Below are 12,171 nucleotides of genomic sequence, written 5' to 3' on the forward strand. Positions count from 1 at the left end.
GTATATATATATATATATATATATATAGATATACACACATAAAACACACACACATTTCTACACTAACAACTATAACAAGTTCCGAAATGTCTGGGAGTCTGTGAATGCTGAACTGATTGTTCTCAGAACTATGAGTACCAGAGATGAAGGCAGCCATTTCTAGCCCCAAGTATGTTGTCTCCATGGTAACAGTCATACAGCCTAGCAAGAAAGCAGTAAACTCTGGTTGGTTGAGATTATGCTCACAACTGACCAATGACAGGTTGCGTTGTAGAAGCCATTTTACACAAAAGTTAGGTTGACTAGATTTGGAAGTCAGTCACGTCAAACAGGTATTTAGTCCGTATTATGAATATTTTCATATCGGGGGGTACTAGGCATGGATATGTTGTGTTTTACAACAGTAGTTTATTAGGATGCAGGCTTTGATTAAAAGTGTTTGTGGAGTGTGTTGGTGGGGTGAGAGTATATTTATAGACTAACAAATAAGATAAACAGTGAAGTTGTCCAACTATTTATATTTAGGTTTAACTGAAATAAAATTAGCGGTGATCTAGGGCAAGTATGTGTTTGGTGCATTAGTGCTTAGTGTTGGTGTTGCGTGGGGTGGGGTGGGTATATGATGATGATGATGAATCGTAGTTTGCATCTTTTGTTGCCTGATTCTTTGCCTTGGCATTTTAATCATACAGATGTGATTTTTATTTTCAGTGAAAGGCCCAGGTCAGCACCGATTGTGTAAGTTGTGCGATAGGTGAATACTGGGCGGTTGAGTATCTTCAACCTTGGGTTACAAGTTGGCACACGTAGCTTAAATGTTTTGTATTACACAACAGGACTTTGGTTTCGAAGGCTGGAAGAAGTATGTGTGTGTGCGCGCGCGCTTGCGTATGTCAGGAAAAAACGAGTGACCTTTTATTGGACTTTACAGTTTATTGTTTGCATATGACAAGGTTGCAAGTATAAGGAAGCACTTGCAAAAGAGTTTTTCTGCTTAAAACAGCTATACACGTATTTAAGCATTTTGGTTTTACTGGACTTCAGTAAGGGTCCTGTTCATATTTCTGGTGTATGTTTTCGAACATTTGTGTGTGTGTGTGCAGTGAAAGTAGTTTAGTGTGTTGGTCTCAAAGCATCACAGAATAAGGTACTTAAGCCAATATTTCCTGCTCCTAAGGAAAATTAGACACATCACGACTGTGTGTTATACATTGGCAAGGTTGTGTAAAGATCGACACAACTTCGCTAAAATGACACTGAGAAAATAAGTGAAATTAATATCAGACATAATTCGGTGTCATTGAGGTTATGTCATTGTTGAATGTGTTGGATGAATTTGCACACTTAATTTTGAAGAGAACTGAATCCACCACAAAAACAAGTTGCTATGGTTGGTTGCAGATATGTAGTGGACAGGATGTGAATGGAAGAGCTGGCTGCGTTTTGTAGATTTAGGGAACTCGAGAAAAGACAGTTGTTGCAATATGAAGTGGAAAGAAGCAAACCTGTCAAGTCTATCTCATTACGAGGAGCGTACCTCATGTGGGGTCTTAAAAATTCACGTTCCTCAAAGTTCCGCATTGAAAGACTCTTGTCACACGTTCAGTGTTTGTAAATAGAAGTGAATCATATTACTTAATTAAAAGATCTTCTTTGTAAGTAAAACCAGCCTATTTTAACCATCTTATGACCTTCCTAGTTGAAGTTGTTAGCCATTAGTATGTGCTCCACATTTTGCCCATTTGTTCCCCATTGTGAGGGCTAGTGTTCCTCATTTTAGAGATGGAAGGTTGAGAGCTTTGGAAAGAAAGGGTCTGCAATGCTCAGGATGTGAGTTAGGTTGGATGGTGGAATACAAGTGTTCTACAGGATGAATACCAGGCCAGCATGTTTGGGAGTGCTGCAGGAAAAGAGAACTGCCCTTTTATTTAAGTTGGCTATTGGACTGTAAGCTATTAAGGTGGCATGGCTTCTGGTTGAGGGAGTGTGTTGATAGATGCTGTTGTGCCATGATAAAGAGGTACAACACTTTGGGGATGTGAATTATTGTCCCCCCCCCCCCACACACACACACAGAAACACTTTTTGCATACCACTAGCCCTCCCACTGACTGACTGGCCCATGTGTTTTTTATGGGTGAGTCTGAGCTGCAGAGACTGTCCTCCATCCCTGTAGCAGTTCAAGCAAACATCAGTTTTTGGTGTTCCAGGCCCTTTGCATGCTGAGCTGTGGCCCCCGTGCACATTATGGCCATATGTGATAGGGGTTGACATAATAGATGAGGTGTTAACCTAACTGACACAAGGTACAGGGCTTGTTTCTCATATTCAAGGAAATTTGGGTAAGCTTAAAATAACCCATAAGGGCAGCTGACTTAATACTTACCTATGAACCTTAGAGAGCATGTGTAATTTGTAAATGGCATAATGCCAACCTTATTGGGACTGTATATAACCTGTGAGACAAATTAATACTTTACTTGGTCTAAGTGACTTGCAGAGAATTTGGTTCCAAAGGCGTATAGCATACAACAAACATAGAAGGTACTGCATTATGGAAGTCACGCCATGGAAATCAAATTGGTGTGTGCATAAATTTCAAATGCATACTGATTAAAAGATTTTTTTTTATTTGTCCTACAAAAGGTGATGGAGTCCGTTAAAACACTGAAAGTATAATAGCAATGAAACAACCTCAGCTTTGGAGAAACTGTCATGTTTTCTATTTAGCTTTTTAAGGTTGTTTGCCTGACTTTAGTAACATTTCTAGTAATGTCCTAAATAACAATACACTGATTAAATGATACATTTGTTGGTTAATGTGATACTAATTGTAATGCACTGTAGAATAAGGTGGTTACTTTTGATCACAGTTCGTGTGGCAGGGATCGTAGTTTTGAAACAAACTATTATTAATATCTCAGGTTATGAACTTACTGACATTCATGAGGAAATATTAAAATTTGATTTTACTTTTTTCTCTTGGTGTCTACCATAGGTGCACAAACATAAATTTGACTACTTTAAAAGGCTTCTTAATGGGGGGATAAAGAAAAGTGAATAATGAGCACCCCTCTTCTACTAAAAACTTCATTTTTGCAATGGGTTCAAGATCCTTTGAACCCCTGAAGTTCAGACTTGCATATACCAACTCAGAGATCACCATACCGCTGAGAAAAGTGAATATTCCAAGAAATGGCAGTCTCGGACGTTTTACTATTGTTTCTTCGAACGGCAAAACACTTGCTGTTCGAAACAAAGAATAGTAACACTGAAAATAAAAAAAAAAAACGAACTGTGACAGTGTCGAGCCCAAATGCCTGACACATTTGATTTGACATTGTTGCAAAAGCAGCATGTGATAGCCGTATAGGAGCTGATGTAAATCAGACTCCTATACGACATATCACGGTTTTGCAGGGGGGCAAAACCCCTGCACCTCCCATGTGGGGGCTGTGCCCCTCACACCCCCTACTTATATATTCTAACTCCGAGATCGCATTACAGTGGGGATATGGATGAATTTCCAATCCCCACTCTACCGCGATCTCCGTGCAGATAGCCAAATTACACTTATGCGAATGCAGTAGTGTATTTGCATAAGTGTCTTCGACCATAACTCCCAAATGTACCAAATTACTTGGTTTTTACCTAGTTTTGGGGTCCAAATAATGAGGTGCCATGATTCTCGAGTGGCACCCCCTCATTTCCGTTTTTTTTTTCCACTTTATTTTTTTTTTGCTTTTCAACTGACGTCATCACGCTAGTGATGATATCAGTGCCGTTGAGGCTACTAGCCAATCGGAATTGAGCTCAAGGGCTTACATGCACGCATTTCCGGCTGTGCGCTTAAGGGCTGTTCAAATGCTCTGTGAGTGGGAACAGTTATCTGCTTCAAATGATCTCCAGGAACAGACAACTTTATTCTGGCAAGGATGTTTTGTATTTGATGAACGGATATCAGGCAGGATGAACGAAAGGTGTGTGTGTGTGTGTGTGTGTGTGTGTGTGTGTGTGTGTGTGTGTGTGTGTGTGTGTGTGTGTGTGTGGGGCTTAGAGGAAGGGGACTTTGTATTTAACACACTCAGTTTTGGAGCTGGTGTCAGCCAGGCGTCATTTCATCTAAGTTTTCAGGTGTTCATTCATGAAGTCCGATGGATTTGACATCAATTTACTCATTTGCATGCTTTAGTTGCCTGATTGCATTTGCGTATGTTGTAATGTTTGATAATTCTTTCAGCGTTTCGTTTGCTTTAAATTGAACTCCTAATGTGTACTGTGGTAGGTGATCATCTGACTTGTTCGGTGCAGCTGCAGTTGGGGGGTGGAGTCCTTAATCTCGTACATTCAGGTTTTTTAGCTGTTCTTAGGACACTCTGGTTAACTTGACTTTTTTTTCTGTTTTACACTGACACTGTGTAACTGACCTAACCATCTTTCTGTTTCTTTTAGGTCCCTTGTCATCACAACCGGTTGAAAGCAAAGTGATTGCCGGGAATCATAAGATAAAGCCAGTGGTGAAACCAGAGTCCACTTGGAGGTGAGTACTTTTTGTTTCAAGAAAACACTTTAAAAAACAAGGACAGACTAGCTAATAAGCTGGGGTGGGCCCCCTGACCTTGAGTAACACGTGCCTTGCGCGCTCGCTCCACATGTGTTTACCTAGGGGTATAAGGTCATTGCCAGGGGTGGGGGCTTTGTGGCCACTGAGAGGGTGCTGGGCATTACTGTGCTGGTGTGACCTTGCTTAGAGGTGACCAGCTGCCGGTGCTGTTTACGCGCAGCCACGAAGCATACACGCATGTGGCTGTCAGAGCTTGAGCAGTCTGTAAATATACACACTCTACAGGTCGTTGGTGTGTATGGGGAGTGTCAGCACCGTTCCTGTCCCAACAGGTCACTATATGAGAAAAATAAATGGTTTACTTAATGTTCCCATTGAGCAGGCTTATCGTGACAACATCTTTGATCTGGGTGGACTTTACCCAGTTATATTATGTTTTAATTGCATACGGTACTTAATTATGCAATATGATATGACAACATTTAGTTTTAAAGACAGCGTTTTCTTGCCTCACATTATGCTCTATAAGAAAAGGTTATAGATACGCTAGGGTGTCTTATGCAAAGCAATAATAAAAGTACACCGTGGCAGAACAAGAGCACTGCATTTTCTTTTTATGTAATGTGTGACACTGTTTCTTCGCATTACTTGGTAGTATTCACCATTTTCTTTGTGAATTATATAGTGCAGTTTTAGTACTCCTGGCTTTATGCAAACCATGGTTATGTGACAACATGTAAACATACCTTTCAGTTGTTCAGAATGTTGCAGAATGCCCAGATTTTACCTCATATTTATGGTCTGAGGATTGAAGTCACTAAATGACAGGTATTTTGTGTTTTATATAATTCAGAAAATACATCTTATTGTAGCAACTTGTAAGAGCGATATTAAAAAAACTGCCCCTGATTTTGGGCTTTTGTCCCCCCATTGTTTGGCCTGTTTTCAAAATTCTGAATGTTTTATGCATAATGTTCTGACTAGTTGTAGAATGAAGTGCCAAACCGAGTTTCTGTACTGATAGCATGCCTGTCAACTGTACAGATTATTGCAGAATGTCCAGATTTTTGGCTCATATTTTTGTTCTGATTCCTCATATAATTGAGTTTTTCTGGCAAATCATTGAGGACTGAAGTCAGAAAATAATGGCAGGCATGTGAGTTGTAGACTTTATACCCTTCAGAAAATTCATACTAATAAAATGTTATTCCCTTCAGAAAATTCACACTAATAAAATGTTATTCTATCAACTTTCTAAGTTTGTAAGAGCAGTATCTAAAAAGTGTCCCTATTTTTGTTGTCCAGATTTCTTACTTTTAGAGGTTGAGAGGTATGACTGATAGATTTATTTTACATGGAAGACAGAAATGATCAGCTTTTACCTTATAAAATGGTGACACTCTTGTACTTCAAATGGAAAATTTATATAAAGGCTACCATGGCAAACTGATAAGTGCTATATTTATACACTGGAGAAGCTGCTTGTGTGTGTGTGTGTGTGTGTGTGTGTGTGTGTGTGTGTGTGTGTGTGTGTGTGTGTGTGTACATGAATGCAAGCAGTTCCAAAATAGTTGGGCAACTGACACTAGTATAGAGCAGTATGCTCTTTTAGGAGAATGGACTGAAAAGAGGATGTTAATGAAAATCATTGCAAGTGCATTCATATATTTTTTAGAATGCCTGTTTCTTTTAAAACAAAAGTATGTTGTCCAGTTCTAGCATGATTTCATTGTGAAGACTTCTCAGTAAATATTCATAATTTGGCTTCTGTCAAGATACAGGAATGTTTAGCAGGAGTGGAAGGAGATCATACTGCTCGTTCATTATGTGGCCACTTGTTCCAGACATGAGTGGTGACTTGATCTTCCAGACTTGCCATTTGTTGACATGTGACTTGCAGTTAAGTTATTTCCATTTGCTGACTGCCCAGGTGTGAAAATGCCGCCATTTTAATACACCTGGTGGCTAGAGATACTCGGGCTCAAACCTTGTACCTTGGGTACAAGGTAAAAAGAGCCTAACGTCTCTAGCCACCACCACCACTTGTGAATTTATGCCATATTTTTGATCTGTTCCTCTTAAAAAATCTGTGGTTTTCAGGATTTTTGTGACAAATCACTGAAGGATTGAATTCATTAAATGACATGCATTTGAATTTCAGACTTGATATTCTTCAGTAAATTAAATAACACAAAACCTTTTATTCTAGCAATTTTCTAAGTTTATAAGATCGGTATTTGAAATTTGTCCCTATTTTGGGGCTGTATTCCCCCATTATTGGATTTGTTTGGGTTTTTTGTGCTAAGAGGTTGAGAACTATGGTGAGAAGTGAGAACTGAATTTACTAAATGATAGCCATTTAAGTTTCAGCCTTCCTATCTTTAGGGAAACAAACTGCTGATTTGGCATAGTGGTATGTTGCTCTGACTGTAGTGCACATGGTTCTGGGTTCAAGACTTGCCAGTGAAATGCATGGTGGTAACACAACATTTTATTCTAGCAACTTTCCAAAATTATACATGCAATGTTTAAAATGTGTCCCTGGTTTTTGGTCATTTGCCCCCCCCCCCCAAAATTATACATGCAATGTTTAAAATGTGTCCCTGGTTTTTGCCCCCCCCCCAAAAAAAAAAACTGAAATTGAAAAAAGTGTGCGAGAAGCTGTGCAAGATGCCTATGGCTTACACTGCTGTCATTCTATGTTTATGTATCTATCATGTGTATGTGTGTATATATATATATATATATATATATATATATATGTTTGTTTGTGTGTGTGTGTGTATATATATATATATAAGAGGCCGTGGTGGTGCAGCAGTTAATGTTGCCGCCTCACAGCAAGAGGTTCTCCTGTTCAATTCTCGGCAGAAGTTCCTTCTGTATGGGGTCTGCATGTCCGCCCTGTGGTTGAGTGACATATAAAGACATGCAGGTAGGTGTGTGTGTGAATGGGAGTGCCTTCTTTGAAGGTTGGGTGTCAGGTTGGCAACTCTGCACCATAAAAATCCACTGCCAATCATTAGCAGACCGTAGTTCCGCTGTGGCGACCCCTAACCGGGAAAAGCTGAAAGACATTACTATATCTCTAATATATAACTATATATTGTGTTGTTGTGGATTGGACGTAGACTTTTAAAATGGAAATGTTCTGAATTGGGCAGTTTTGTCATTATTGGTTCATGCATTTTATTTCATTGCCTAGTGGAAAAATGTTCAAACGAATTTAAAATGCGCTTTAACACACGTGCTGTATTATACAAGGAATATAATTTAATAAAGTCAGGAAGGCGTATCAAAGAACACATGTATGTTTCTTGTTTTGTGTGCAAGGGGCCAATGATTTGAAAACATGCCAATGGTAATCTTTATCCACCACTGGCCAGATGCATTTTCTTTGGATGTGGTGTGGGTTTCAATGCTGTTTTAATGAATGCGAGTTTCAAGGGCAAAGAAGTTTTAATGCAAGTCTGTTTTCATTGTGAGACAGTATTGCTTTGTTTAGTAGATGTCTGTTAGTGTTTGTGCATTGTGCTGTAAAGTGTAAAAATAAAATCCAAATAATCATTGTAGAAGCAAAGCAGAATGCATACATTAGTGTTTATGGTAAATGGGGTGAAATAGCCAGGTAAGGGGGCATTGAAATGACTGCAGGGGGACTCCGGTGCCATATTTTGGTTGTCTGTTCTTCAGTTTGCGTTGGAGTGTTGGTATCCCACAATTCCATTGGAGTGGGTGGGGTTACATAATTTATGTATGCAAATTTTATGTAAACAGCGTACAGATTTGTATCTATTTTTCATGGACCTTGTCCAGATTTTTGATGTTTCCAGGTTGAGCGGTACGTCTTCGACTATCTCATAAACTATTATTTGTGCGCTCGACATTCTGATTTTCATCACACTGCTGCCAACAGAATGTAGTTCACACACAATAGTAAACAGTGTCGGACTTTATTATCTTGTGAATGGACAGGATTATTTTTTCCTGTCTTGAGTAAAATCTATGGGACATGGATTTGTTGGATGTGAATTTTATAAGCTATGAAAGTGACTTTATTCCTGCATTTAAAAATGAATGTATTAAACATTTTAAACGTGCTAAATTATTAGAATATTACAAAAAAAATCAAGGAGACAAAAGCATGATGTTATATAGTACTGATAAATGATATTGGTTTACATTCGAGGAACTTAGAAAAAAACAGCAGCCTAGTGTGTGAAGCTTCTGATAATTGAAGGAATGTTGTTTTAAACAGCCATCAGTATGTTAAAATGTGCATTAGACACCTGGATGGTAGGAAGATCTGTGAGGTCTGAAACAGGAAAATGTATGAAAAAGTTAAGAATGATTTAACTTACCCAGGAGTTGGGGGTTGGCATAATTGTTAAAGTGCTTATCTCATAAATCTTACATTTAGGAGATGGGAAATTTAGTTAGGCTTAAAATGTCTTACGAATGCAGATAGCCTACTACTGGCCTAGTACTGACCTATGAACTTATTTATATTTGGTGCATTAAAACCATATACATCTTGGATATGGAAAAGTTTAACTGTTTAAAAGTTGCACTTTTTTTTTACTCCCAAAGGTACTGGTAGACCGTTTGTGTAAGTTAGCTGGGGTGGTGGTGGTAAAATAGTCAGTAGATATTTCATGAGTAAAGTGCCTAATCTAATCTGGATTCTTGTATCAGAGATTTTGGACATCTATTAAAAAATATCTAAAATTGAGTGTCACAAGGATATATTTTGGCTGTTGCTTGATTTTAACCATTCTTCCAATATTAGGTTAGAATTTGGCATGGAAGCGATGAAAGATTCTAAAAAAATGTGTGTATGTATATGTGTAAACATATATATGTGTATGTATAAACTTATTTATATGTGTATGTATACTGACATGTCTGCATATATATTTATACTTTTTGTTGTAAGCAAGTTAAAGATATGGGCATTTTATTCCACCATGCCAGTTAATTTATGGCCTTTTCCATGACAGATCGTATATATGGCTGTGCTTGTTTTAGAGCACCAGGTGTTATAGATTTAATGATTTTTATGTGTAGGGGCATTTAATGTTTTGAGGACTTTGTCTTGTTTGTATGATAATAGATTTGGTTTGCATTTAACAGATGTCTAAAAATGAGATGAAACTGGATATCTTCATTGAAGGCATAATGGGTCTTAAGTTGGTTACTAAATTATGCAGAAAACCAACAGCCGCCATTACTGTTTACGTGCTGGCAACCATAATCTGTCACATCTTCTGAAAGTAAGGCTGGGGATTTGTAGTAAATATGGTGATTATCTGACAAAAACAAGGGATATATGCAAATGTTTTTAAGGTGGGGGTACAGTTATAAGGATGTAACAACATCTTATTGGCAAGCTGTCTCCAAATCTAGGGAAAACGTTTGGGTCAGCATAATAATGAAGATGATAGTTTGATAAAAACATATCTGAGGAATAAAGACTTTCAAAATTAAGTGTTTTTGTGACTGAATAGAGTGCTCTGAGGATGTCATTAAGTGTCAGAACTAGGACACCCTGCTTGGTTACTCATTTCTTCATGCCAATATAAAAAGAACTGCACTGATTTCTTACAAAAAGGCTGTAATTGTCAAAAGCTGTTGGTGTGTAATCAGCTTAGAAGATCAAATCAGAATGTATCATTATGTGTGATAAAGCACAGTAGTTCTTGATTACCCCCTGCTGTAGTTGTGTAGTATGTGTTTTTATGCAATAGGCTTTTGACAAAATTTAATTCTGTAATCTTTTACATCAGTGGAATAATTATTGTGCTAGCACAATAATTGTACTAGCCAAGTAGTCACTCTGCACCTTCCTAGTAAAAGCAGTCGGTGAAAAATCTACATGATGTACATGCAAAGTCACGTTTTATGTATGTCTGACTTCTGATCTGTACCTAAAGAACATGGTAAAATGATATTTGTATTTAAGTTCCATTACTTTACCCTTTAAGTACCTAAGATATGTTGCTGTTAAAAATATCTCTGTGCATTCCCGGTGCATTCCTTGCAATTTCCACTCATTTGAGAGATTACTGGGAACAGCAGACATTTCAATCTTTAGGCACAGTTTTGTTCTTCAGTTTACTTTTTAATCTATTTTCAGGCATGAAACCTAATTATATTTGTGGGCAGTAGTAATGGTACACTGCTGACAGCACATTTCAGACACCTTTTTTGTTTGTGTTTTGGTAATTACAGCAGTTTAGAGTAAGGTGAGGTGTTGCTGGCGCAAAGTTCAAATCCATTACTATGGCCATTTTGAAATCCAGTTTGGTGATATCACATCATAGGTGATTGCTGGAAGTAGTTAGTTGTCTGTTTGGGCACTCTGTGGATAAAAGCAAAATGCAGTTTGGTGATCGTAGTGAAGTAATCATTGCTGTGGCTTGGTGTAGTGAGGAAACGGTGTACAGTGTCTGGGAGCTACAAGTTGAAATACATTACTGTAATCATTGTTCTTTCACTTTCTTTGCAGCTAAGCACCAGAAGGGTTTGGAGAAGCTGGTTGTCTTTTTTGGGGGTGGTAGGGAGGTAGTCTGCTTGTGAAAGCACAGGGCAGTTAGTTTATGTAGTCTGACTTTCCTATTGGTAGTGTATATGTATATAAGCAACAAGTTGAAATTCATTACTGCTGTCGCACCTTTCATTTCCTTTGCACCTTTCATTTCCTTTGCAGTTGCCCTCAGATATGTGCACAGAATTTTATTTCTTGTTTTGGTGGCAGGGTGTATAATAAAACAGTTACATGGTTCATGCAAAAAACCATAGCTAGTGCTAGGTTTTAATGGAGGTATACCAGTCCAAGAGCAGCAGGTTTAATACATTCATAGATTGTTACTAGGCTAACAACCTGTGGGGCCTTTCTAAGCCTAGCCATGTTTTCCCCAAAAAAATAACGATATCCTTTATCTGAGTAGGACATTAGGAGCCAGGCATTTATAAGCTACTTCTGTCCATAAGGGACATGGGTGCCAGGCCCAATGTAAATTTCCTATTCCCCATCCACTGGTCTAGGTTGCACTTAAACTGGCTACTAGACAAACTTATCTTCACATGGAATTGGAAGCCTGCTTCATAGGAGAGGCAGTCTCTGGGACACATATGTTTCTCCAGCATGTTCTGTTTGTCACAGACAGAATTAAGGTGCTAGACCTTGTATGTCTGGTACTCTTTGATTTGTGAATGTAGGAGATTTATGAGTGTGGGGTTTGCAGATGCCTTGTAAGCCAGGTATAGATTACACCTAAGCAATCTGTAGGAGATGGAGTAGAGGGAAAGGGCTTTAAGGCACTCCTGCATAAGTCAGGTTTATTACTCCTTGTATTCTTTTTGTAAGGAACCTCTGGGGTCTCTATAGTTGCTGTAATATGCCTGGTCAGGTACGTACCAAAGGGAGCACTGTACTCTGATTGGTGAGTTGAGGGCAGAGTACTGTGGGATAATGACCTCTTTAGACCTAGATACCATGCTGTTACTTATAAGTTGTGTAACAGAAAAGGTTTTCCTCACTACTGTGGCCAAGTGATTGTCAAAGGTAAGGCTACTGTCTGTATTCATACCAGGGGAATCCTTTT

General features: G+C 38.5%; 1 protein-coding gene across 1 annotated transcript in view; it reads left to right on the plus strand.

Annotated features, from left to right (window-relative positions):
• The first annotated feature begins 236 nt into the window (after window positions 1-236).
• Window positions 237-12,171, plus strand: part of LOC122804227 (reactive oxygen species modulator 1) — a 158,541-nt gene continuing 146,606 nt past the window's right edge. The window contains exons 1-2 of the mRNA XM_044073972.1: window positions 237-332; window positions 4,453-4,540. The gene's annotated coding sequence lies outside the window, so the exon portion shown is untranslated. The remainder of the gene's footprint in view (window positions 333-4,452; window positions 4,541-12,171) is intronic.

This window comes from Protopterus annectens, chromosome 6.part0, assembly GCF_019279795.1.
Source record: "Protopterus annectens isolate FY-2018-M chromosome 6.part0, PAN1.0, whole genome shotgun sequence".
Classification (NCBI taxonomy): Eukaryota; Metazoa; Chordata; order Ceratodontiformes; family Protopteridae; genus Protopterus; species Protopterus annectens.